The 24,574-nt window shown below is 38.3% G+C and overlaps 1 protein-coding gene across 4 annotated transcripts in view; it reads right to left on the bottom strand.

The window, feature by feature from the left end:
* Positions 1–24,574, bottom strand: part of RASSF8 (Ras association domain family member 8) — a 90,467-nt gene that overhangs the window by 53,970 nt on the left and 11,923 nt on the right. Inside the window, exon 1 of one of the 4 annotated variants that reach the window (XM_052789740.1) lies at positions 20,241–20,259. The exons of 2 other annotated variants lie outside the window; for them this stretch is intronic. The gene's annotated coding sequence lies outside the window, so the exon portion shown is untranslated. Of the gene's footprint in view, positions 1–9,889; positions 9,909–20,240; positions 20,260–24,574 lie in introns of those variants that run through there. One more of the 4 variants, XM_052789742.1, reaches the window with a different exon arrangement.

Here is a 24,574-nt window from a genome sequence, read left to right on the forward strand (position 1 = left end):
AACCCTGTGACTTCACTGCATCATTCAGTCCCAAGTCTGCATGTGTCCATTTTGTCTGGAGCACTCATCTCAAGCCCTGCCTACCTTACTACTAGCCTGTGGTCACACCTGAGTGAGCAGCCTATGTCTGTGATTCCCACGTAGTTTTGCGTGTGTTTGTTTTTTAAACCATATCCTGTGTTAGCAGGAACAACAGCATTAACATCCCTTTCTATATCAGTCAGAAAAGAAGTCGCCTCTTTGCTACTACTGTTTAGCTCTTCTCAGGAAGAGAAAAAAAAATCAGATAATAATCTCTTCAAATCCAACCCTAAATTACTCCCTCTTCACTCCACAAACATGGTATCCTAGTTCTTTAAGCTCTACTGAAGTGTTGAAGAGCAAGTGCTACAAAAATCATGTTGATACATAAACTAAAAAGAGTGAAATGAAAATTATAAAGCAGCTTGGTATAAAAACGTCTTGACCATGATCTTCAGAGTTCTGCCTGTCAGTTTTCTCCTTGCAAGTATGTGAAGGGCATTTGCTTTCCATACTTTGCTTTCCAGGGACAATAGGCTTGGATTCATTTAATACAGTTTTAAACCTTTAGAGTTCCAGTTGTTGAGAAAAGGGACAGAAAAACACTTGAAGTGATTTATTTTCTTTTTGTTTAAACAACATATCCAAGAGAGCCCCAACACATAAGCTAAGAGGACATCATCATGTAAAGTAGAATACTTACAGGTAGGGCACATTGTTTTCTCTTCTTCCAAGCTACTAACATTTTACTTGGCAACAGCTGTCATTAAAGCCCACTGTAACAATTACCCCAAGATCACAAGGGTATGCTGATACAACAGAGAGCCATCAAGACTTCACAGGCTGTGCACATACTACACTACTCCCTCATCTCCTCACACATTCCACGCAACTCCGTTTGGAAGAATACTAGGGTAACAGCACAGAAACCAGTAGTTTTCTCTTCTCCTTGACAGCAAGTTTTTTCTTAAGACAGCAGGCACTGCAATGTTACACTTACTGATCAGAGGCATGCTTTTGTCTGCTTCCGTGGCAGCCCCAGAAGTGTGAAGGTTCCTGCATACTGCTGATCAGAGACCTCCCTTAGAAAACACTCCCTTGGCTATACTGCTGTAGTTAGATGCATCCAGGCTCACTTCACAAGGTAATTATCCAATGTAACCGTAAAGAAGATGTAAAGCCATAGCAAGAATTTGCTTTGTTGTTGAAAATTTCTTTTTTTGCTGATAGTCTTTTTTGCTCACCATCAACCAATGTCTGCTCTGTAGATTTAAAGTACAATAAGCAGCTCCACCACTTTCCATGCCTGCCTTACCATTTGAAACAAACTGTACAATTTCACCCTTGACTATTAATTCTTCAAACACAGCATCAAACTCTTGCCGTGCCTACATATGACTAAATATTTCACACTGATTATCAGAAAAGCATGCATGATAAAGAATATTTAAAGAAAAAGAGAAAAAGAGACTGAGATAATACAGTCAAGCGGCAATTAGCAGAAATCGGGATTAGGTCTGTGTATTCACATATCCACTGACCTGTTTGGGTTATAGGTTACCAGAAGGTGCGTTGAGTTAGCTCCTGTTATTAATCATAGCTGTTAGAACCATAGGAAGACATTTTAAAAGAACAATTCAAGTTAAAACACGTATCTCATTAACCATGCACATCTCTGAAAAGTATAGTTAGACAAGTCATCCAGGTATTTTAGGCAACATAAAAGTGGTAGCACATTGGTAGCATATAAAAATGGTAGCACGATGATACGGCATTTGCTTTAATTTCTTTCCTTAAGGATAAGTCAGGTTGACAGTAACTGAAAAAACTAGAATGAGATTCTGGTTTACTTGCATTAGTGTAGTTAAGGACATGCATGCATGTAGAACTAATGAAGAATAAAACCAGATTTCCCTTCCTTTGCCACTGAACATGTGTCCTGGCCAGCATAACAACTGAACTAGTGGCAAAGCAGTAGTTTAGCATGCAGCCTGTGTTTGCAATACAGGCAGAATCCAACAGTTCGCTCAGTCAATATCACAATTCTTGAGGAAACAATTCTTCACTTTTAAGGCACTGCCAGACAATTTCTATTTCCACATCATAGCAATTTATAGTCAGTTCTGGAATCCTATTCTATTTTTAAAAAATCCTGAAAGACTGCTGTTATCTTTGCAAGCAAAGGCCATTCTTTTCTGCTTCCATAGGTTGTTTACACAGCGTCATTTTGTATGATGATTTAGCTTGTTTTTATATGAGCACCGAGGTAAATTAGTTTGCAGAATCCACATCGGAACAGAAAGTAATTAAGATAGCAGAATTAAACAGTCACTGCAGATTATTTGTAATTTCAAATTGGTTCAGTTTAGCATTAACCCAAACCAACAAAAAAATCCAGTTTCTAGTCAGTTTTGTCTTTAACATTAGCAGGAACATTAGACATCGCTCTGCATTTCCAACTAACCCTTTTGATAAAAGAAAGTTCTCATCCAAACTAGTGATTTCCCAGAGGGTTTAAAAGGTTAACTTCAATTACCCTTACTTGGCAAAAAGAGTTATAAAGCCACTCCTAATAACCCCCCGATTCCTGCCTTCTTATAATTGCACAGGACAAAGTAAAGCACTTCAGTAAAGAGTGCTCAGTAGCGGCAAAAACTGGCAGGAGAGAGAGAAAACCTACCCCTTTTCTAAAAGCCTGCAGTGCTTGCTTTTGTGATCACCATCTTGCATGCAGTGCACTACAGCCTTCACATTTGATCCCAAACACATCTTTCCCTTATTTCATATGCACATAGTTCCATTCACACTTTACAGCAGAAGTCAGCTCTGCAGCCAAAAATTGTACCATTCTCTCTACCCGCTCCATTTCTTCCTGTCCCACATGGCACCCCTCAGTTTATAGTGAACTGGCTCAGGAACCAAATCCAGATTTAAGAGCCAAAAGCTCACAAACTAACAGTCCAGCAATACACATGAGCCAATGAAACTACTGTGCAAGCAATTCTGTATGGTTCACCACTAAGAGGATAAAAAGAGCTAGTGAATTCCTCCCTGTGCACGCCAATGTTCATCTACAAGGAAAAGACTAAACCAAGACAAAAAATGTCCAGTTGTGAAAGATGCCAGAAAGCCCACCTCTTGGTTGTGTCTTTCACAGACAAGGCAAAGTTAAAGTGCTCAAGGGCCAAAGAGACTTTCTATGTAATCATCAGTTATGTTGAGATCTTTATTTCAAAAGAAGTTTTGAAAAAACCTTACTGGTTTAGCACTTTTTGTGTTGATGCACGTGGAAAAGTAGAAGACAACATGTCATTTTGTTGTATATGTTGGAACACACTCAAAGTAATTCAATGTCAGTATAAGAATAATACAGTAAGTTTTTAAGTAGCAGTCTTTTTTAGGTAACTTGTGTCTGCAAATAGCTTCTATAAACTGAATTTCAAATGTCTAACTGAAAGCACACACTGGATAATAATAGGTAAAATACTGAAGTATACAGCTGTTATGCATTTCATCGTTGTAAAAAAGTCACAGATAGCACCTGCAGAGAGCAAAGTTGGACCTGAAAGCTTGCAGATTTCTAGCTTCCTCCACAAGCATTTGTCCTTGTTGAAAATGAGTACCCTCCAACAGACCTTCCACCAACATCTGCATGTCCTGTGTCATCATGTCCCCCCTCCCCGCATATGTGAGGAAATGTTATTAGTGGGATTATAATATACCATTTCTTAATTGTTACTAATCAAAGGAATAAACATTTTATAATAGCTACTGCTATTATATAATCATAGATTTCTTTCTGATTGGAGCTTTACTTTCTTACTTTATTATGTAGTCAATAGAAGCCAAACTACCTTTTTCTTTCCTTGCAATTAGCAATGAGTCAGTGGAAGACAAAGAGAAAGCTGATTTTTGCTGGTTTTTCTGCACTCCTCCAAAAGAAGTTTAATCAACCCTCTGGAAGCAATCCTCCCAGTGCAATGAATTTGTTTGGACCTTGCATAGGTGCAAGTGTAAGACAAATGTGAGAGACAGAGAAAAATTTATTTCTCTATCACAACAAGCCATTACCGCCATCTCAAACAGCACTAAGTAAAGCCATAGCATTTGTCTCAGTAAAGACATTAACTTAGGAGAAACCTTGTAGAAAGCAATCAAGACTCTCACAACAGTTTCAGAGGTAATGATGATCTCTGGACAGACACTTACTGGTAGTTAATTACCACCTAGTAGAACCAGAGCCAACTAACCACCAGCTACCAGGAAATGCCCAAGAGGCAATTTATGCCATTAAAGTCTTTGAAATTTATTCATTTGATAGTATAAAGGTAAACAGCAAGTTTTTGCTTTATCTACTACAAAACTTAATTTGTATCATTGGCAACATTTAAAAGGCCACTAGTAACCAAGAAAGCAGCAACACTACAGTCCAAGATTACATTAGGTTTACAATTAATGGGAACATGTCTGGGATTTAGTTCCTAGTTACCTGTACTCAGAAGTACAGAAGTCAGATGTGTTCAGTCACTGACTAGAGAAAATGTCAGGCTGCTCATCTCAAAGGCAAAAAAAAAACCAAAACAAAAAAGGGACAAATCTCAAGATATTCTGCCTATCGTGAAGGGGGAAGAACCCAATCCTGAAGATTATTTCCATGAAGCTAAACTCTAAATGTATATAGATTGCATTAATTTAAGCAGAAGTTTAAGATGGATCACAAGTTGCTACATTTTTTAAGTATAACATCACTATGAAAAAATAAAACCAAACCTGGCAGATTATTACCTCACTGCTTCTGCTCTCCTGTCAGAGATTCTACAGTTCAGCTTATAGTATGGGCTAGTGTTGTCACTTTTAAATCAATCTCTTCACACCTCAAACCACTGTGGTTGTTAAATGCAAATAATTAATTGCAGTGATAATGAAAATGCTAAAAAGTTTTCTTGCACAAACATGACCCCTACCATTCAGTACTTTAACCCTCTGGAAAAGGTAAAAAAAAAAAAAAAATCAGTGGATACACACTTTTGGTTAAGTGCAAGGTATGGGATGGGAGACAGCGAGAAGCTATTTTTATAGATGACTGGTTAAGATTACTAGGTCAAATAAAGAAGTAACCACACAAAAGGTATGTTACAATAAAGAAGATAATGGGTTGGTTAAAATGTATGCTGTGTAGCAAAGTGAAAATAAATGTAATAAAGATTAAGCTAACCAGACTCTCCAAGCACTGGAACAGGGGAAATAGAGACAACCTTCATATCCCCAAAGCCTTTTCTTCATGACAACTTCCAGTCAGAAAATCCTTTCTTTTTCAGATTTTTTTTCCACCTGACTAATGAAGTCCAACTGACTAATGAAGTCCTCACATTAACTCCACAGTCAAGCCAAGGCAGAAGTCACCACTTCTATTCAAAGACCTTTTTCTTACAGTTGAACAACCATTTACTTATTTATTTTTACTTTTTTTTGGTAGGGGACCAGACAACTCCTTACTTAAAGTGCTCAACATAAGCCGGAGGAAATGGAAAGCTTTTCTTCAAAGTTCAAAAGCAGGATTCAGATCCTGCTACCATTAGCAGAACAAACAAAAAAAGAATCAAGATAAAGAAAAAAGCAGCAATAAAGCCTATCATGTCTGTTATGCTGTTTTCAGACTTACGTGGCAACGTCTCTCCCTTGATTTAGAGCACTGGGCAGCAAACCCCCCAAATTCCCCCTGAAAAAGTCCCATGCACTGTAAAAACATGTGGGAGGTACACATGCACGACAGCTGTTAATCAAACTTCTGCAGTTCAAAGCCAAAATACCCGCACACGGAATGTTTTACTCCTTCACTGCAACAACATGCTTCATGGAACGCATGAGGCTTCACTAGGTGTTGACCACTTACCCAGAGAAGTGTGAAGAGCCTTAGAGGGGGGTGAAAGAAGCAGTTCCAAACACCCACCCCCAAATCTGCATTGGGATCTGAAGATCCTCACTGGCTTCAGAGTACTGCTCAGTCAAGGGAGAGCTGAAGCTAAGTGGCCAAAAAATATCCTGTCCAGATCTGCTAATATATGAAAATAAGCCTGTTTGGATGAGTCACTACTTTGCCAACTTTTTATGCGTTTTTATCAAAGCTCTTTTTTCAACTACATCTAGACATGGTTTAATAAATTCCTCTCCCCTCCTCCCCAAATCTATTTACTTGTTTGCAAAACTGCAAGTATTTTTGATAAGAGATTACAAATCTAATTCCTCCTCAGCCAGCACACAGCTGACAGGAATAGACCAGAAGAAAAATGAAATTAGTATCCCAAGATTTGGAGGTGTTTTTAGTTAACACTGATTCAGATCCCATGCAAATTACACTAGTTCTGATAAGCCCTCACTTGCAGTTTCCAGGATTTCAGTGAAAACTAAGAAGCAACCAATTAAGGCCTTAGGATAGCTTCTTCTTTGAGGGCAAATGGAGTCCATCTACATACAAAACTTTCAAAATAGTCACTGGCAAAGTATGCATGTTTTCAAAACCAACATTCACAAACAAACAGTTTTTGAAATGCCAAATATCAGAGACAAAAAGAGGCTGAACCAGATGTTTTGACCTTCTTTGAAAATGACAAAGACTATAGGAAGAGTTAAAAGGCTTTCAGAGCATAAGAGAAGCACAGCTTGTTTCTAGAAAAAGTATAATCCCAACCCATTTGAAAATACTATCCTGCTACTCTGTCCAAACAGTAGCACTGTAAGTACACCAGGTGGTTGTGACATAGAAACAACCAACCTATGAGTAGAAGAGTTCCACAGTGACCAAACTCTTCATCACAAAGCTGCAGTACTGTGCTACCTCTCTGCAAATTACTTGCGGAAAATGTATATTTTTCCCCTTTATGCTTCATATGACTTAATGAAAGGATCTTAAGATACCAAGTGGAAACAAATGAAATTACTTGAACAAGAAGGTGCCCCCAGACCTGAGCTGTCCCATGATAGGATTGCTCTCCCATTACTGCCAGGTCAAATAGCATTACAAGCAAGACTTACACCAGCACGTGATACTGCAAAATTTTGGAAATAGACCACTAGTAAATACACAGCTTCCCTCCCATGCCCCTCACCAGAGAAAACCACATACAGCTATAGTTACAAGCATCTCAGTAAGTGTTTAATGCCTGGGCTTCTCTATTGAAAAGTCTTTGGAGGCTTTCAAATTGGAGAAGACAGAAAAGATCCTTGCTTGCATGCTGCCTTACAAACTAATCAGCCTATTCCTTCACTAGGTAAACCTCACTGCAAATGGACTTAACCCAGCAGATTTCAACAATGAAGAGAAAATGAAGATAAAACATTTCCCAAATGATAGATCTATCTGGCTTTACTACTTTAAGTAGAGTCAATATCTTCCTTCAGTATGCTTTAAGCATTTTTGGCTAGTATCAGCAGCATTACTGATCTGATTCATTGTTCCCCTGTTCAACTCCCATCTGTTACTCAAAACACTCATTCCTATCTTGTTGCACTTCATTTTTCCCTTCTCTTTTAGAAAGGAGTCTTTAATATTGTGTGTGCATGGTCACTACACCATACAAGATGCTGGTCTTGCTCCTACTGAAGGCGGTGAGAACTTGACAGGAGAAGAATTTAACTGAGGTCACAAATATAATTCCTGCTAAGGGTAATATGCAATTGAGCATAGCACTCACTGGCCTTTCAGCCAGCACTGGGCTGAAGCCAGAGTGTTTCAACTATCCCTGGCCTAAAAGTTTAAAAAAAAAAAGTTAAGGGCTCTACCTTAAACACTTGCTGCTTACTTCTTCCGCTAGTAACGCAAGAAAAGCTAGCTGTAGGTCAGATCACACATTCAGCTAACCTAGTATCCCATCTCACACAGTGGCCAGAGTAAGGCTCCCAACTCCATGCACACACCGTGGCAAAGACTTTAACAGTTTAACCACAGTTAAGTTTCACAGTGGAACTGTGGTATGAATTATAGGAACACTGGACAACATTTCTTTGGACTTCTTTCATTAAGGTGGCAGATTAGAAAGGGTTACAGGCTCACATTCAAAGACTTAGCCTAAAGACATCTGAAGTTTCCAAATGACTTTAACTTGCTATGCATCGAGACAAACACCAAGCTTAAGAAGGTAGAGCATTAATGAGCTAACAGTTGCCAGATTTGGCCCTCTAAGTATGAGGTAAAATATACTAGCTTAAAGTCAAGCAAAGAAGTTTATACTAAAGCATTTTAGCTTGAATGAGAATGGGTTAAGAACCTGCACAAAGTTACGACAGCTCTGCAGATGCATATTAGCTTATTAAAACTATTGTAACTCAGTGCATCACAGTCCTTAGTCTCTCAAGTCTCTCTTGAAATGCTACAGAGATAACGTAGTAGGACAGGTACTTCACCCGTGTATTCCAAGAAGATAACTTCGCTGGTTGAAGGATACTTCACCACCTCTATCCCCTCTTCTTATAATACCATTCTTTTTTTCTCCCCATCAGTAGTCCTCCACCCATAATTCAGATTCACTTCTTCCAAGGTTAAAGCAGTTTATAATGCTGCAAGAGCAATAAGGAGCAGTGCGCAGTATTGACGGCATTTCCAAAGAAATCTGTAGTTGTCCTACATCACTGGTGTTCCACACACTAGAGAAGGTGCTTTTATTCTACCTCCACACTGTTCTTTTCATCATTTACACAGATCACCTGATCACAATGTTTTGCTGTACTTTTAAATGCTCCCCGATTTCTAGTTTATGATGTTCTGTAGCTGTGAGCAGAACAAAAAAAAAAATTCACACACAGAAGTTTATATTTACTGAAGACACATACTGAATGTGAATTTGTCCAATTCCTTCCTCCCTACGCTAATTCCCACAGTGACATAAGATAATTCTACCTCCAAACAGACCAGCACAAGCCAGTAATTACCCCATTGATAACATCTATTTCCAAATCAAGCAGGGAGCTGTAATGCCCACAAAGAGCCTCAATAATGCCCTTAAGCAGGCAATATTTCACATATTAGGTCCTTATGGAAATGCCATATAGGCACCTAAACTTCTATTGGGAAGAAAGAGTACAGATATCCCCAGAGGGTCTGCATTTGGTTTTCCTCTAGCATGTGCTTTCTTGTTGCCTCATGAAGTGAAAACCTATACTGCTTCCTCATTAAATAAATGCTTTGTGAAAAAACACAGCTACAACTCAGTTATTAATATTAAGGATTATGTTAAGAATGCACCAACTCATTTGACTTAGTATTAGCATGGTTACAGTTTAAAACTATCAAAAGCTTTAAAGTACATTCACACAGTTTCTAAGATTAATCAAATATTAAGCAAAAATACCACTTTATAGCTAGAAAATGGGCCACTTTTCAATACATTAATGACATCTTAATTGGTTGAGTTAAAACTGACATTCAAACATCTTTACTAGGTATTGCTGTTTATAATCACTGGAAGATGATCAAGTTCAGACAATCTCTTCAGTTGGAAAGAAGAAATACATCTATAGCAATGAAAATTTTATTCAGCTCCACAAGAGAGAAAGTATCAACCTATAGGTCTTTTTATAATATAATACACCAGTTGCACATTGTATTAAATTCAGTTGCAGTGATTAAGCATTCCCTTTGCAGACAGAAGCACAAAAAGTGATTGATTTTTCACCTGAACAACTAAAGCTAAATAATTCTATATTGTAGAATGAAAGGTGGTTTTCTGCCATAGGACCAACTGCCTGTGTTGACACTTCTTTTATTTCCAATACCAGAGTTGAACTGAAACAACTGCTAATTAGGTAGTTTTTGGAGTGAAGTTCTACAAACCAGCTACAAGGGCAGCAACACTATTTAAGAATCTTGACTTACCAAGTGGATGCTCTGTGCTAAAGAAAGCATGGGTAACATAGTTGGGCAGAAGCACTTTTAACTTGCAACCAAAGTGTATCATTTGACATAAAAGACACATTTTGTTCCCAAAATTTAACAGTTTAGGTCAGTACTAGTTTCCTTTGCCAAATTTCTTTCAGGAACACTGTAGCTAATTGTTCTTTGTGTTAGTCCAGATCTGCAAGGCAGGCATGACTGCTAGAAGAGATATAAAGGCCAGGTAAGTAATTTTCAAATAAATCTGTATATATGATATGATTATCACAGGAAAGTTAATAATTCTTGCAAAAGGACTAGAAGAAAGTCAGCAAAGCATTCAGTAAGATTTTAAAAACTTTCACAGGAGGCATTCAGAAATGAAATGAAGGGAAAAAAAACCAAACAAAGCAATGCAAGACCACTGGCTTTCAAACCTGAGCTATGCAGAAATCAAATGCGACTACATTCACTGCTTAACACAGCCTCTTATCAGCATTTTCAGGAGCAAGTCTCCCCTTACCGCCAGTAATAGACTCCTAGAATTGACAGAAAAATTGAATAGCTGACCCACAGCTTTTACAACACTGCACAAAAAAAACCCCCAACACCCTAAAATGATTTTACATAGCATGTGCAGAGCGTGCTACTTCAGAAATTAAGATATGTCCTCACCCCACTGTGCTGGCGGTATTTGCAGAAGGCAGAAACTAGCTTTTCTTCAAGCATTCTCCAGGCAGATGTGAGAGCCGAGTGGCATCAGGCACCACCAGTGACAGCGTGGAAGTGATGCACTCCCCGCTGGAGCAGAGGAGTTCACCTAGACAGCAAAGCATTATAAACCTTGAACAACTTTTCAGTTGATGGAAAGAAGAGATGCTTTTGAAATCTAGGTCTTCAGCAAAACACATCAGGAGTCCCACCCTCCCCACACATTGGATACATGCTCATGCTCGCTGTGCCTTCTCCACTAGAAGGCAAAATGGGTTGTCTGCAGGCACCCAGCCAATAGCAGAGTCAAACGTTACTTTTTTGTTTCAACAGAAAAACTTTCAGAAGAGGAATGAAAGTTTAAGTTGTCCAGATCTTTAGAAGAGGTAGCTAAATTTTTTAAGGTTATGTCCAACAGTGATGAGGATTAGGAGCAACAAGAGTTATCCATATCTGATGTGTAGCAGTGGGAAAAACATCAAACTCTACCAGCATTAATATGCCCAGACAGCCTTATTATTCACTTTATTTTCTCAGATACATTTTAGAAAGGACATTCCTTGGGTTTGTTTTTTTTTTCATTTGAAAATATAAATCTTATTACTCTATTCCAGTCACTTTTGTCCTTCTTGCCCTTGAGATTAATTTGAGGTAGGAAAGCACATACTTTGCATAGGACATAATACCCTGTACGAGAGTAATTATTAGATGTCACAAAAAGTGACCAGGCATCATTATGCAATTATTTGTTACACAAAATATTTTTAAGATGGCGGTAAGACAGGACAAAAACATTGGCTCAGTCACCTCCAGAAGAACTCTTTATAATAAAAAAAGAGATTATACAGGTAAGACATTTCACTAAGTTATCATATTCACAAAAAAGTCCAACCCAAAACCCAGACAAAAACATACAACCTGAAAACCCTATTCTTAATGTTTGATTCTTGGAAACAAAATTAAAAAAATAAAATAAAATCAATTTTTAGAGTGAAGCCTCCCAACCTACCAAAGCTGCAGTCTTACTAAGTAATTGTTAATATGTTGTTATGTAGTTGTTAACAATTAAGTTTTTGAAATGTATTAAAATCAAAATCAGCATTTTCTTGGCATTTTGCCATTAACAGAACAACAATTATTTCATTTTTGCAGCAGTACTGCCAGTGTAACAAGTTGGTAGCAATCCAACCAAAAACGTACTCTGTTTCAAGCTTCTTCCCTGCCCAACATTAATTGAAATTGGTTTACATTACTTGACCAACACAACAAAAGCTAGACTGCTGTCGCTTGACTATAAGAGTACATCATCCTTTGGATATTACTGCATAGCTGAAATATAGTTCATACGTACGCACAAAAATTCCACAATATTTAATATTGTAGCATCTTATGTCCTAGAAAAACCTTTGATCATAGCAGCAGGTTTGCCATAGATGAAGTCTGAGGCATAGATAGCAGCCTCACAGGGAAACCTGAAGGGTAAGACACACCTACACCATCATGTCCCCTTGCAAATATTTGCTTTCATTGCATCATTTAGAATTGAAAGTTCACTTGCCAAAATAAAGCAATGTACCCAGAAAAGAACTCTCTCTTGTGCATGTTTTATCCAAAAAGAAAAACAAAAACTGAATGCAGAGGTCAAGAAGTTCCTCATATACATAGACCACCACCTATTCTCACTTAAAATTGCAGCAAGAATACATACCTACAAAAAGCCTCACATAAGAACAACTTGAGAACCTTGCAATGTTCTCGAGAAGGTGACAAACTGGAAGATACAAGGAAGTGCTGCTGTTCTCTTACTGGAAAGGTCAACACAGACGAAGCTGGAGAAGGTAACTGAAGCGTTTGTCACCAAATATGCCTCAGCCCTTGTGTCTGGACACAGATCTCCATGACTACTGGAACTGCAAACCAGTTCATTCCTAACTTGCAGAGTTGCCTTTCACAGACAGCAACGCGACTCTTCAAGGCCATAGAAATGAGGTGTCTTTGACAAGCACAGATATCCCTCCCCATAGCTACTCCATTCTGGAATACCTTCCGAGAAATGTTAGAGTTGCAGGCAAAACAAAATAAAGAACAACTCATTAAACCTAAACCATGTGCAAAACACTGGGCAGCACGTAGAAGTACAGCATGTCATTCTTCTAAACAAAATGCTGTCCATCTCAAAAACATGAAAAGGCGTGCCTATCAGTATGCCGTCGCCAAATAGCTCATTGGATAAACCACACATCAGGATCTGTTCATCATCATTCATCTTATTTTAGTTGTGGTTGCTGTAGGAAGGGGGGAGATTAAATATTTTACTTCCATTTGCAGCAGAAAGAAGTAATCCGCATGCAATCCAGTTCAGTGCTTACATTAGATACACATCAAATCAGTCATCCCTTGAAAGTACAGAATCAACATTGCTGGCCCTTGGTCTGCTGCATCATGTGAAAGCAAATATGAAGCACCCCATAAGGCAAATTACAGTGCAGTTACAAAAGGTACAATCCCAAATCTGTATGCATGAAGAACATGCTAAGCAGTGACTTAACATCAATATTAAGCTCTAAGAACGTTTCGCCTTAAAAACATAATAGGATACAATACCTCAGAATAGCTATTAAGACACCAAAAGGAAGTATCATTTGGGGCACAGAGGTCAATTCTAATAGCCAACCATGTTAATTAAATACATACGGCCTAAAATAAACCTGGAACTACACACACAGAAGTGTACATTGTCATAAAGCGGTGCAGGGGAAATCCATCAGTTTAAGAAGTATGCTCATAAACCAACCACAATTACTATTCTAAAGACTTCAGAATTGGCTTCTTATGTGTATTAGTTGAAAAGCCAACCAAAAGTTATTTTCATAGCATGGTTTATGGTCTACATAAGACTTAGAAATGTAAGATTTAGAGCTAAGTCACCAAGACAAAACCAGTTTTTTAATCCAAGTTGTGAAGGAATTGGTGTTATTGTCCTCAGCAAAAGGAGTTTTTCACCTCTTCAGGATGAGAGTTAGAAGTCACCTTCTTCTGAAAGCAATGTAACTGCAGGTCTGCCACTAGTAACATGTGCAAGTGTTCAAGAGAAACACAAGAGGCATGAAAGAGCTTTTTAATTTTGTCTGCTTTCACTGACAGCATAGTACATGAAGTTCTCATACAAAGTAAAATCAGTTACAGTCAAGTACAAGCTCCTATCTACTTTAGGGTTAGAATGGCCAAATGTTTATGACCCAGAGCAGCTCCAGTGCTTTCCTTTGCATTCAGCTGTGTAACAATACAAGACTATCAGATATTGCTATTTTTTTCTGTGCTTGTGATTCTTAAACTATGATTCTGGGGAAAACACATATATTCCTAGTACTAATGAGGTTATTATTTAATGCCATTAAAAGCCATTGGACCATGACTGTGTATGTGCTAGGTAATGGATCAGATCACTCTTCAATGTAATTAAATTACAACATAACTCCTTGAGCCTTCTAAAAATAAGTAGTATAATGTAAGTAGTGTCACTACTGGTAAGCAAATTACATCCAAGAATGACGTGAATGAGAATCTTAGCTCTTTGATTCTAGGTAGAGGAGATACTGGGAAGTAGCTATCAACAACTGACAAATAGCACCAAAACATAATAAATAAGGTAACCTGGGTTTATGTCTATTATCTAGACATATTACATGGAGGTGGAAAAAAAGGAAAAAGTTCAGCATTTCTGTATTTCTGAAGTTGTTTACCTGCATCTTAGCTTTCTACATTCACTGAACACAGCATAAATAATAAAATCCCTGGTAAACATCACCTGTTATGCTCAAACTGCATTACCATTGTACAACATGGACAGAAAACCATTTTCAGTGAGAACAACGTAAGATTATTCCCACTTGTGAGAGGAACAAAACCTCGCAAGATTTTTAATCAGTCAGTTATGATGCACTTGCATCACACAAAGTTTTTACGCAATAATACTAATCTTTTCCATTGTTATGGATTTTTTTTTTTCTTTAAATCTGTAACATATTTAAGTGGAAAGAAGTCAAGTAATCATGGGAGAACTGAACACCAGGGATGAAACAAGCAGCTGAATAACCTCTTCATTCAGATAAACAGCAGCTGAATAATTGCCTGACTGGGCACACAGGCAGCCTGGCTTGGCCCTTTAAATAACACCTGCTACACACTAAGAGAAGTTGTGCTTAAGTTTACTTGATGTTTTCCTACTTATCAATTTAAATTCATGTGCCAGATAAAAATCCTTTCTTCCTGCTGGTGTTTGTTATGTTAAAGCACCTCTCCAAGCAATATTTTAAAGAACACTGGAAGCTCCATTGGGTTACTTACTGTTTCTGCATTTAGCTGCAGGTGGTTTGGGAGTATTTTCCCCAAGTAAAGGTTTACCTTGTACACATACCTTCTTAAAACTTGTCTTTAGCTTTTAGACTTACTGACTGCTGCAACAGAGAACAAAAGTCATTGCCAAATAATCATTACGGCAACACCTTTCAAACATAAGGCAAACTTCTTAATAAAAACAAGATTTCTTGGCTACACCTAGTCCTTCCAGGTAGCAACAGAATTATTCAATTATTGTTACTTCTGGCTCTTTCTCCCCCAACCCTGTATCTATGCTCTAAGAAAAATGCATGTCTTTTTTTGCTACCAGCTCCTGGTTTTATATTGGCAAATTCCAATTGAATTCCAGCCATCACAGCAGGGGAAGAGTCCCCCATGTTTTAGAATGAACCTGAAACCTCCTACCTCAAGAGATGATGGACAAGGCCATCACAGCAGTGATGCTGCATGTTCCCAAGACAACCTCCCCTTAAACAAGCCTGCTATATTGCACCTAAACAAGCAAGCATGCTGAAATCTGGAATTTAAAAGGGAATCCAGTCAGGAAGACAGATCTCCAGAAGATTTCAGCTCATGACAGACAAGTATGTCCAAATTAAAGGATTCTCCCTTTTCATTCCTAATACTACTTGGTTTACTGACCTCATGATCATTAAAAGAAAAATATACTAATGAACAAACTGATACTTCTGTCAGATAAAGGAAAGATCTAATTTTGTGCAAACATTTTTTTCCTAAATGTTTGGGAGAGATCTGTTAAGAACTCAGGCACTGCATCAGAACCACTTTACTCATTTTTTGAAATCAAAATGGCACTTTGCTGTAAAGCTGAAATTTTTTACTTTTTTTATTTTAAAAGTAGTACTATTTACCTACCAAAACAGTTCATCTTTTTCCAAACTGCTTTATTACTGCACAAAAAAACCTGAGAGGAGCTCTCTCTGCAACCTTGTTTCTGTTCACACAGATCCAGGACAGCGTGCATGCCAGTTGCGCTCACAGAATACATCACCTACATGGAAGGTCACCTGCCCTGACTGACAACTGAATATTTTAAGCCTCAAATACCTACCTACAGAGAAGAGGACTTGAAGTTTAGTGTACCTGTTGAAAGCCAAACTGGCATCAGCATTTCTGGTGAAGCTGTTCTACATGCAGAATCAGGACCCAAAAGTACAGAGTTAATAGTCCACACAGGCACTACCACACTACTATTTTACACTACTACTCTACACCAAAGAAAGAGTAAGCAAACGCGTCTCCGGCTACAAATCTCTAACGTAATGCTGTTTCCCCATACACTCAATATAATTCTACTATGTCATGTTCTTGTGCATTAAAGTGAATGGTACAAGTTACAAAAATACAGAAGTGCCAATCCATAAAGAGTACTTGCTTTCAAATAGTAACTGCAGTGATTATAATGCTCCCCAAGCAGCTTTAAGGGAAAGTGAAACACTGATACAAGTATGTCTAAGTTATTAGAAAAAAGTTTCACTTCACCAGCCAAAGCTTCAAGAACAGAAGAGCTACCTTCTCGCAATAGAGAACACTTAACTCATCAACCAAAGGATTGCAAGTTTCACCTACTGACTCTTGTCTTGAGCACAACACAGTGGTACATTCTTTGTATTCTCCATAATCTTCTCAACAACCCCATCCCACCTAGAAGCAGCAAGAGCCATCGGTTCCTTCAGGGCTTCTTCCAGAAAGTTAAGCCTTCACCTACTTCCTCCCAGGTCTGGCATAGCCATTCTGCCATTCTAAACTCCACACAGACCAGGCCTGGGAGCTCTGTCTTGCTGACAAGAGCATAACCAGAACTTGGAAAGTTTTCATGATGAGGTGGTGCAGTTGAGCCCCAGGGTCACTTAAGACTGCAGATTCATGATGTCTTCAGGTGTAAGTTGTTGCTGCAGCTGATGCATGCGCAGCATTCCATGGCTGGTACAAGGCAAGGGAGGACACCTGCATTACTGCACAGTCTGCTAATAAAAGAATTGGCTTTGCTTCATAATCTGTAAAACTACACCATAATGAAGAAACCACTCCCATCAGGAAAGAAACTATGACCTTATACATTATGTACGTGACAATTCAACAATTAGATAACCTGGCACGAGCTCTGACCTTTTAGATACCTGATCTGTAAGCAGTTAAAGTTAAGCATCTCTCAGAAATTAAGTGCATGAGATAATTCTACTTACAATTTCTCAGTCTCCACAAAATATGTGGTGCTAATATACCAACACAACTCTAGATTCTGAAAGGTTTAGTGTAAGGGAACAATTTAGTCTCCCCAAAGCCAGCCAGCAGCTGAAGTTGACAAGTGAGAGTACTAAACTTCCAGTTTCCATGGAAATGGAATTTGGATCAGTACAAACAGAGATTTCAGAATTTAAAACCACACACTCTCCACCTTACACTCTCTACTCCAACATTTGTTTTCCTGGGTAACAAGGGTTCAAGAGAGACACAGACGTCATATACATTTGTGATCTAGTAACCCAACCTGCCTTGTGGCTCCTCATTTTCACTTAGAGGTAGCCATCCTCTTATAAGCCATGCACTATAGTGGTCAATTTAGTGGCAGCCAGCCAGACACATTTTATAAACATGACAGTATCCCAAAACTGTGCATTTGGGAGGACAGATCAGTTACTAGTTATGTGATATTTCATATGGTAAAACATATGAGAGAACTGCCTTACAGCCCAACACTGAACCACACTAAAACAGGAAAGTCATATCATACAACACATTCACAAGGAACAATCAGTAAAAAAAAAAGTATCTCATTTTTATTGTTGATATGACCCATCAGAACTGTGGGATTTTTAGACTGTAAAAATCCATTGGCTTTAGGCAAGAACCAAAAAGGTGTATTTTATCGCCACTAATACAACACTTACGCAGCAGCCGCTGCCCAGCGGTGCACAAGAGAGAATTCCAACTTGTTGATTACAACTGCAGCATGCTCGCTGGCAGCTAGAACAATTTGCCAATGGTATTTACGGCTCCTGTTCCTTGTGTTTGGCAAAAGCAGAGGAAGACTAATTTTCTGGAAGTATTTACATTGATTTTGCAACTGATGACAACACTCCATCTGCTCTCAGACACTTTGATGCCTCTGCCAATTCCTTCCGTAATGTATCGCGCTTTGTTCGTTTACCAGGTTTGAAGGGGCCATTTCAAGTTGTGAGCAAGAACTTGAGGTATGAACATGTAACCCTATGCCCTAAGCAGAGATCAGCAGACAAATAGATGGTATTTCAAATTACTTGCCCTCTCAAAGACTGTCACCTCCAGAAGCCTGAGGATATGGCTGATAGCTTCAACAGAGCTGTTGAAATCCCTGAACCAAGTCATTCTTCTAAGAAAAGCCCAAAAGCCCCATGGAAATTAAGATTTCACCTAGCATTTAAAAATGCCACCAAGTAAAGCAACATCCTTGCTATGCCAAATAGCAGGCTACCCCACAAAAATTTGAGATTCTTACCCAGCAAGCGCAATTCTACCCACAAAACTTGTGGTGTAAATCAAACAGATGGACGGATTCAGTTTCCACCTGTTTGCCTGACACCTTTCATACACAAAGTTAAACATTAAAAGAACCAGCAAAAGCAAATAAAGATTTGAAAGCCTGAGATTTTTTAAGGTATTTATCAAGGCAGAAGCATACACAAATAACTTCACTGCTTTCCCCAACTTTTTATAAAATGATCAAGCTACCTTTATGTCATGCGTTATGATTCCAGATAAAGTATTCCTACAAAATGTAATAGCTCATCTTACAGCATCACATAAGTGAAAAGTAACCCCCCAAAAGTCACATACAGAACTCTTTAAGATCAAATACTCAATCTACCATAGAAAAATGGATTGCAAGGTCAGAGATTCCTGAAAAGTGACTATAACTTCCAGCAGCTCATAGAAGAATCATAAGTATTTAAATCCCCAAGGGCTTAGATAAACAGCATCAGTCTGCTCATCTGTTTCATTTGAAAGTAGGAAAGTAGGTTAGTGTGAAATGGTGTCCCTAAGAAATAATCCCAACAGGATTAATGCAGAAAATAAATGCTTTAATCCCTTTTGTATCAGTACACATGTGTAGATTCAATTACTATTAGGCCCAGTCCACAGATACCTCAGATCTGCGGTGTGCAGGTCAGACTAGATGATCTAAAGTTTTCTTCTGGCACAACACCTGTCTCAGATTATCTATCCTATTTGTTGACAACAAGAGAAAGAATTTGCCTGTAAACACAATAATCCTTTCTTCTAACAGTTTGCTTTTTTCTTCTAATTTCACAGACCACCTAAATAGAAGAAAAAAGCAAATCATGGCAAGTTACAAAGCAGGTGTCAGCCTTATTCCACTGCTGCAATTTGTCTTCATTACTTTTAAACCCCAGGACCACAGTGATAAGCCCAGAAAAACCAATGGATTTGAAATAAGCCTTTTTCTCTGCTGGGGTCCCTACAATATGTAAGCAACTTACTGCCTCAAGTTATAGGTTCTGAGAGAAATTAAAAGCTGAAAAAATTCTGAAATTGCCAATCTCTTTGCATTTAGGCATTCGACTGAGGTTTGCCTTTGAATCAAATAAAAGACCAATTCAGCAGCTACATCAAATACAGCAGCTTGTTTTGGCAACCTCATTTTTAGGAGATCAGATTTAGCTACTCAGCTTTAATACTCTTGTTTTTGAATTAACCATCTGTTCTGTAACATTTAGACAGACAGACCTCATAAAGTAGGATGTCGATCTCAGGGGTCTTGGGGCTAGAACACACATATATACATGCACGCAACAGGCAAACAGAGCCCATCAGAATAACAGTCAACCTTCCCAACAAGGAAGTTTTATTGTTGATTTTTTTATCTAGTCTGTGGTTTCATTTTATCCAATTAGCAAGAGGAACTTGAGCCAACAGAGTAGGCATGTTAATCAATTAACTCAAAAAGGAACAACTTTAAAAGGCTTTATAACAAAAAGACTTCTATTTACAACAGCTGTAGGTCAGAGATCTTAATCTAGGCCCTTTTAAGAAGATTGCCAAATATAAAGCATGCTGTTCCACTGTAAATCGTCACTGTAAAGGAAGTGCAAAATTCTTACATGAAGACACAGAAAGCAATCCATAGCCAACCATAGGTATTTTTAAAGTACAGTTGCTGTAAAAGTATGGAATTTTCTTTTTCCCCTTTCAAAAGAGATATATATACAAGCACACAAATGCTCTGTTATTTAAAGTTACATCAAAAGAAGACAGGACTTACAGGTGTTGCTTGACTAGTGAACTTTTAACACCTTAATCAACTGATCCCTGTAAGAGAAGCACACCAAGAAGCCATTAATTTCAGCAGACTACCAACACAAGTGGCTAAAAGATGGCCAAAGTATACTACAGAAACATTTGACAAGCTCAGAGGTCCCAGATCTTTAATCACCCTTTGCCATCTAAAAACAGTTTCCAATAATACCAGTGCATTTCCACAGACATTGCCTCCAATATCATAAATACTATGGTTTGCAACTGATACTGCTACAGTAGGCTCTCCAAGATCTAGCACGTCCTACTTCCACAACATGGTCAGTAATAAAGGCTTACTGGTCCCAGGCAGACACTTAACTGACCTCCAAGACCTTCTTCAAAAGCTGGTACAACTGCTTTTACAACAGCCCTGGCAGTGAGCCTGCACGTTATCGTAAGGCTGGTAGCACTGAAGTACTACAATGTTTATTTCAACTCTAAATGAAAGTACTGCAACTACACATCCCTATAGACACAGGGCCTACTACAATTAACTCTTCTATTCCCATCCATCTTCTACAAGAAAATCTCAACATCAAAACCAGCAATATAGAGCAATTTACACATTCTCTCACTCCTGCACACAATAACCTGTGTTCACTGCACACCGGCTTTCCACAGCACAGATGATCGTATTTGCAAAAGTACTTAGCAGTGCCTCAGTTCCACCGCAGCCCACCTCAACTGGCATCGGGCCACTGAGCTTGGAATCAGCGTAATGTGTGCATATTCAAGAGCCCCATGCTCAAATTTCAATAATTAGTCACTTTTCACATCTTCATAATACATTGCTTTTCAGCAAGTAAACTAAGGAGCTAAACTCTGAGCTTCCAACACAAGCTAGCAAGCAGTTAAATCAAGTCTTACATTTTTACCAAAATCAGGTAAAATTCCTCAAGAAACCGTTCTGAGACACCGCAGTGACTCCAAATCACTATCTAATCTTGATAGAGAAAATGGAAGTTATCACTAGGATTGATAACTATTGATGCATATGACTAAACAATCAGCAGAAGATGCCAGAACATACCGCTATCCTGAGATTTCCTTCCCTTTAAACCTCCCCCTGACTCATAGTGTAGGTTCTATTAAATTAACTTTTAATTTACTGGGTTTTTTTAAATTAAGAAACTCAAGATTTTGACATTCAGGTGCCTATACATAAGTAACTAAAACAGATGCTGTGATGCTCAGGTATTTGCCAAACTTTCCAAGAACTGATGCTGTAGTTGCTGTGTATTTTTGCACAAGTGACCACTTAGTGAGTTTCCTTTGTGTTCTTACTCCTGTAAGGTTTCATCCATCTACTATTGTCTTCTTGCAAGATTACTTCATCTTTAAGTAGTGAAGAATTAACTTCCCCCCCCTTTCTCTTGATAGCATGTTCTAGCATTGTTTTTATGAGAAAAAAAATAATTCAGGTAATTGAAAGGAAGAAAATAAGGTTTCCATGAAAAAGGTACACCAAGCAACCTACTCAACATACATTTTATCAACTGTGTAAGATTTGTACATCAGTACTTGAACCAAAGGGGAACCCTTTCTCTCAACTAGCAAAATGACAGTAGAATGGCTTGATCAAGGATTTAGTTTCACGAAAAAATTCTGGTGATGTAGCACCCAGTGAAGCACAGGGTATTAATCAATTATTCCCCCTCAACTTCATTAAAAATCTGTTCTTCTGCTCCCCCTTCAAAGCTTGTAGCTGAAGCCTGATTTATCATGTTGGGCCCAGAGTGGGATGTTTCTGTAAGTCATCAGTGAATTACAGGCTTGTCTGCGACGCAGGCTGCACAAGTCTAAATACACAAAGGAACACCCACTCTACTATTCCTTTCACAAAGGAAGTGGCATGTGAACAAGCAGACCTGAAATCCTGGATCCATTATCAGGCGTATGTTTTTTCCATATGCACCTTACTCGAGTACACACGTACACCAATTAAGAGAAAGATCTTATTAGTCCTTTCCTATAGAAAAGTCTGTATTTTTAACTCCTCATTATAGGTCTCGTCAGGTGAATGTATAAAGTAAATTTTGTTAGAAGCACCCTGAACAAAAGCTTTTTTCTTCTTAGTCAATACGTTTTGCATTATCATCTCGAATATTCACTATGTTTATAGCTTTTTTTTCATTAAATAATTCATAGGGAATTTCAATATATTATACATTTCTGACAAGTTTCCCTAAAGCACAGTTTGTTTGCTTCATTCAAGTACAGAATCATTAGATTCCATATAAAAATTCAGCTTCTGCAAAGCTGAGAGTTTACCCTAGAATATAGTGAAAGGTCACATCAACTTGCCCTACTCCACCTATTTAAACAAAGATTCTGCAGTGGCCAGAAAAAGAGATGCAGAGAAAGTCCTAGATGTTCTGCATTTATCCAGTAGAAGTGCTATAAAGCAAAGAAATGTTAAAAAAAAAAAAATTACTGAGGAGCAAGGCTTTATTTACACCTCTGGTTTAATTGCTGGAAGTATGAGCAAGGCAATCCTATCACAGCTGATGGTGGTTGTGTGGTACAAACACCTCTTAAAGAAAATAAACAAAATGACAGAATCCTTCAGGCTGGAAGGACCCACAGGAGCCTAGCCTCCCGCTCAAAGCAAGGCTAACAATTCAGACGAGGCTGCCTTAACCAGCAGGGTCTTGAAAACAGACTCAAAGGATGAAGCTGCTTCCCTAGAAAATGAAAGCCTCTGATTCTTTACATATGGTCATTAATAATGACACAGTGCAGAGACCATTCACTCAGACTAGCCCTAAGCCAGTGACAAATCTTGATAATTTTCTTTGTTAAATACTTTCACAGTTAATGAAGCTCAGAGCCATTGAATTACTCCAGTTTTCCAAAACATTCCTTTCTAAAAGTGCAAAAACTATCCGCTGTTATCAATGCTTAATACATTTTAAATCAAGTCATGTTCACTTACAAGGGAGTCATGGGTACATCTATACAGGCACAGCTGAAGTTGAGTGTCAGAAGACTAGTGTTGACTCGTTAAAAAAAGGCAACCGGGTTTCTCACAGCCTGACACCAGTGTCTTCAAGTGGAATAAGTCAACTTGAATTTCATATGAATAACCTATGTAAATAAGTTTGCACATTAGTTTTTAATGTGAATTATCACAATTGCATCACTTTTCCCCAATTCAAGGTACAACACAAATCAGTTACCACAGACCAACCCAAATAAGCAAACACACAAAAGCAAACTTACATAAGTGGTTTGTGTCACAATATTTGTTTGGGGATGATGGCTCGAATTGACTTGTACCACATCACTCTTTACCTCACTCTCTACCAACTACATTTCTGATGCTTCAAATAAGCTTCAGCATTTGCTGACTGAACGTAAGAGCATCTCACATGAAGACCAACACATTCTTACATATAGCATATTTTTTAATAGCATAAACTGACAAAGTAACACATTTTTACAAGCCTACATAAATCCATACTTCAAGCTTTTTTTTTTAATTTTCAAATAAAACTCCCACATCTGTTAAATGTGTATGAAACAGCTCATTTCATATACAGGTCCCAGGAGGTATAAGAAAGATAAAATAGGTGACTTGAGACATTTGGGAGTTTCAATACTCATTGACCAAAACCTGGCAATGATAAATTTAAAAAAATAAAAAAGACAAAGAAGCAGCCAGCAGGTTATCAATCTAAGCGTTAGCCCATAATCGCAAACTGCATCTCCTCTTCCCAGCCTGCTCTTGAGACCCCACCAGAAAAGGCAAGAGTGTAAGAGGCAGGCAGCTTGGTACCACGCACTTCAACAGCGGCACAGAAAGTCAGAAGACAGGCTGCTTTCCTGAGGGCTTCCTACAGCACAGGAGACTGCAGAGAAATCCTTGTGCTCCCATCAACAAGTACTAAGGACAAGCTCTGGGTGAGGGAATCCAGTTTAGCCAGAGAAGAATGTTCTACTCACTTTCTAACAATGATTCTTCCTCAAAGTCTCCCAGGCAACTCATACTGTTGAAGCTTACGCAAAGATTCACCATGTATCTTTACAGTCCTCAGAGAAAGTTCATTTCAGATTAAGGTATTATATTCCATATCAGCACAGCCATGAATAGAAGTCTTATTAACATGGTTACTTTTATTTAAAATTAGAGAAATTTTGAAATAACTGATAATTGAGCCAAAATCCCCGAAATTTATGTAAGAGGCAAATGTAGACAAGTCACCAGTTCAGACATATTCAACTTCTGCCTCAGGTTCACACATAGTCAAACTGGTCTGAGCAAATAAGTACTAGCAGCGCAAACAACATTGTTAGACA

The sequence above is a fragment of the Harpia harpyja genome, chromosome 6 (assembly GCF_026419915.1).
Source record: "Harpia harpyja isolate bHarHar1 chromosome 6, bHarHar1 primary haplotype, whole genome shotgun sequence".
NCBI classification, from domain to species: Eukaryota; Metazoa; Chordata; class Aves; order Accipitriformes; family Accipitridae; genus Harpia; species Harpia harpyja.